This window comes from Pteropus alecto, unplaced genomic scaffold (assembly GCF_000325575.1).
Source record: "Pteropus alecto unplaced genomic scaffold, ASM32557v1 scaffold13, whole genome shotgun sequence".
Classification (NCBI taxonomy): Eukaryota; Metazoa; Chordata; class Mammalia; order Chiroptera; family Pteropodidae; genus Pteropus; species Pteropus alecto.
In genome coordinates this window covers 10,416,367-10,421,123 of record NW_006434373.1, presented here as the reverse complement: position 1 = coordinate 10,421,123, position 4,757 = coordinate 10,416,367, and positions in this window count along the sequence as shown.

Here is a 4,757-nt window from a genome sequence, read left to right as displayed (position 1 = left end):
TGTCCTTGGCCTTTAAACTTCCTCTTGACAATTGCATCTTTTCCTCAGGCACTGAACTCCTTTTCTATTCCAAACCGGTGCATTCCATCTCCAAACATTCCCGTTTCTCAAGACTCCAGGATTTGGCAGTGGTTTTGCCAACCGCAGGGTCTAAGTGTTTCAATCTAGCAGTGAATTCTTAGGCCAGCTAATTCACCACTTTACATAAATATAATATTTTCTTTGGTACCTATAAACAACAGTGAAATCCGAGACCGAAATCTAAGGGAATTTTAGAAAGACTTCTACTTCCATTGTTGCTATGCATTTGATAACTTAGTTATCCTATTTTTCTTAAAATAAACCCATTCTTGAATTAAGTTTTCTCTTGAAGCTGTACGAATTAACTGTAAATCCCATAAAGCAGTTTTTGGCTGTGTGATCAGACGGGAGAAAAAAGCAAGCTTATTTCTGCAACAGACTATGTAGAAATGTGTTGAAACTCAAGACAAAAAAAAACAAAAAAACCCAAAATCAAAAAAACAAAATAAAAAAAACCCCCAGCTGTACCAGAGTTATTTCTAGTATTATTCTGATCCTTAAAGTTTTGGACAAAATAAGTCCATATTTCACATCATTGTCAATGGTCCCAGCATTGAATTCTCCTGAGGATTCTGTTTCACTTACACTTTTCAGACCAAACTTTTTTTCTTCACACAATGATTTATTATGTAGGTAATTTTAGAGGATACAGTTTACAGCTTGAATTATTAGACTGAACACCTCTGGCTGACACCACGACGCCTTTTTTTTTCTGCCTGCAGCTGTGAGTCACAACCCCATTTTCATACCCAACCGCTGCACATTCCTTCACAATGTATATTTCCTTCTAGCAAAGATCAAACGTGCTTTGGTCAAAGTGTTTATTTTAAAATACAGGAAAATTAAAACTAAACACAGCTCTACTGAAAAATCCCCAAATGTATCATATTTTCCTCCTCCTGTGCCCACAAAAAAAAGTAACAAATTGCACCACTCTCTGGAATAAAATTTCAAATTGAAGGGGAACACATACAGACACAATTTTAATTTTATTATTGAAACACATTGGGAAACCCTCTTCTTTTCTTTATATTTGAATTCCTGTTTGGCTGTCTTTAGTTTTTAACCAAAAAACAAAAACAAAAACAAAAAAACCTCACAAGCCAAACAACAACATGTCTGTAGGAAGATGCTGATAGGCATCTACTTTATTCACCAATCTATACACTTATTTCTAGTTAATTTTTCCATATTAGTATTTTTCTTTTAATTGTATCTTCCAGAATATAACTTCAAGGGGAGAAGAATGTTTTGAAGTATTTACCAAAAGAAAAAAAAAAAAGATCTCCGAAGCAAGTTAACATTTCCAAGCATCTCAGTAGGTGTTTGGTGTGTGCGTGTGTTTCCTTTTCCTCCAAATTAAGGTGAAAAATTACAAGGTAGAATCGTTCTTTCTCAGCACCTAAATCGTGTAAAATTATTTTAGCTGTGGATTTGGGTAGGCAAATTGTTCTTCTGCAGCCCACTATCTATTGCTTTTTTTTTGGAGCTTCTCTCCATTCTCATGTGAAAGGGGAATAGAATTCAGCTGCTCCTCTCTGAGGCAGTTTACTTAGCTTCTCAAGCCACATGGAGCAGAAACTGTTAGGCTGTTTTTAATCAAGTTTAGAAGCTGAATCTTTTCCCTCTGACGACTGTGCCCAGGGGTGGATCCGGCTGAATGTCTGGCGCTGCGGGCAGCGGGTTCGGCTACCCATTTTTCAGACACAACACCAAAGAATGGCGTTGAAATAATAGCATGTGGCAGAAATGTTTAAAAATATTAACCCCCCTTCTCATATTTCTGAGCTAAAAGGTAAAAGAAGCCAAAAGGAAATTCAAAATGATATTAATTTACCTACTTAAGGCAGACTAGAAGCTGAAAATTGTCTTGATGCTTTGAAAATGTACTCTACAGAATCTTTCAAATTAGATGCTGCTTAGGATCAATTGTAGTAAAGATTTTTTTCTATGGTTTGATTGGTTAAAACTTTCGTAGATATTAATGACAATTAATTAACAGGCTAGAAGTCTCTTTCTAGGAAGAATTTGGGAGGCGTATGGAAAATAATCTATATGTCATCCTCTTCTTCATGTTCTTTAAAGGGAAGTAAATTATAGCACATACCTTTTTTGTTTTACTTTAGAGAAATAAAAGAATATTAGCCTTCATATATTATTGAAAATTCTTTGCAAGAGTGAAGAATCAGAGATTTTTAAGATAAAAAACAAAACAAAGAATCAGATTACAATCTTTAAATACATTTTTTTTTTCCTCTGCTGAGTTTTAAAAGGATTCTTAGGGCGATATTTTTGTTTACTTGAACAATCTCTTCAAATTAAAACGCATTAAATATTTCCCCCTAGATAGCTTAACTTCTAACAAGAAAACATGTCTAAAAGTTCTCAATGAAAATCAAAGACTTTTTATGAAGCCTTAGTAACAACATTTTATTTCATGACCATATCAATTTATTTAAACTTCCTTTCATTTTTGGTAGATTATCTAATACATCAAAAAAAAAAAATCTCACCCTGAAAACGTCAACTCTTCTGTCAATCTTATGAGAAACTAATTTTATAATATGCAGTTGGGTTTGTGATTTTTATTTCTATTTTTTAAATCCAAGGGAATTAATTTAAAAATTGATTTAGACTAGAAGGGAGACATTATCAGGTAAAAGTCTTAAAGTATAAATCAAACACATCTCAACTATCTCCCAGTACTTAGATACAGACACATCTCTTGAGAAAAGGAAATGTTTAAACTGAAGAGAGCTGTCATATCGGCCATCTGAACTTTAAATGCCTTCTAGAAAAATCAAACAGAGATATTTTACAATATGGCAAAAACTGTCATCTAAAGTTTCAAGGTGACATCTTTCTAAATCTTCACGTGGTAATTTACTAATTCAGAAATTTAGAAAAAAATTGACTGTATTGGACAAAATATTGCTTCATCAATTTGTTAACATAAAATATTTTGCATAGAGTGCTATCGTAATTTGTGTAAGTTTTTTCTCTCTCTTCTTTCTTGTTCTTTTTATTTTTTTGGACAATTGAGTTCACTTGTAGGCAGTCTACTATTCTCTTGTGCCCCTAACATTTTTGTACTTGACATTTGAATGTTGGGCACTCTGAGGTTGAAAATTAAACTGATTGCCTTTCATGGAAGCAAAAGATATCTCCCTCTGACAGATGCTACTTTGGATGTCCTTTCCGCTAAGCATATCTCAGAGGTAAATTAGCTTCATCAATTGGCATTCTATTTTTCTAAGGGTTGTGCTCCAAGCGGCAGCCCTCTCTGAAATATACTGTAGGTTCTGTCCCACAGTGACAAAGTCGCCTACTTCTTTGCTTCAGGTTTCATTTTGTGTTGAAAATACAATAAAATAAGTTTACAAATCATTTTTAAGAGAACACTTTCAAGAAACACTTCCTTTCCTACTGCCAGACAGCGCTGCTCCCTAACCTCTTGGCTGGAACCTTTGCTTTCGATTTGTTTGTTTCATGCATTTCCCTAAAGAACCGGGCTCTTTTTGCGCTGTTTAATTCTGCTTTAAAAATGCATCACTTCTGCCCTGACTCTTTCTCTGAAACAAATTGCTATCAAAAGTGTATCAGATTCGTTCCAAATATGGCATTTGAATCAATATTCCCATGCTAGAAATATTTTTAAAATTGTTTTTGTCATGAGTCCACACTTTTGCAATATATTTTCAATTGAAGTGGGGTTGCTTGTAGTTCTCCTGATAAACAAACAAAAAGTAGCAATTACCGTCTGCTTAGACCTTCCTTCTTATTATTTTTAGCCCGTGTATCATTACCTAACTGGTATGTGTTCTTCTGTCCAGCTCTTGATGATCTAGTTGAATTCCAGATATTGTGCCAAGAAGTGTATTTGAGGCAGATAAGTACATATAATACAAATGCGTTTTGTTAGACCTGATGGATGCTATTTTTCTTTTAATAGGTTTGTAGCAAACTAACACAATAACACAATGTATTCCTTTTCAAGGTACATTGTTGAAACAGGTCTATTAAGAGCGCGTTGAGCTATTTCTCGCTTCTATTGAACAGTCTGTTGCTCAAACACAACAGCCAACAAACGCCAGCTGCCTCAACAAAAGTAGAAACCTAACCCTTTTATGTAATGTTTTAACAGAAAGGGTAGCTCTGTTTAATTAAAAACATTGATGATTCAGTGAAACAATGGAAACTCAAGTTCAAGTGGTGTTCTATTGATTTAAGATGATTTTTACTAGCAATGGGTATAATTCATCCCTCCCCCCCAAGCTCTCTCTTGTGTAAAGGGGTTCCTTCTTGGGGCATTATTTGGGAGAATAGCAAAGGACGGAGATGGCTATTGCCTTAGAAACCTGATTAACACACATTGCTTTGAGGGTAAGGTGTTTAATTTATAAGTGCACCCCATATTTTTTTGTCAGTTTATTCGCGGTGGGGAAGCTTTGAAAGTAGCTCTTCTCAGCAGGTTAAAAAGTGAAGTCTGCGTTCTGGCATTTAAATGTCTTTGTTATTGTGTCAACCAAGTTGTTGAAAACCGCATGCCCAGAATACTAAGGCTGGGCAGCTAGATGAGGCAAGTCGTGTGTGTGTGTGTGTGTGTGTGTGTGTGTGTGTGTGTGTGTGTGTGTGTGTGTGTGTGTGTGCGCGCGCGCGCGCGCGCGCGCGCCCCC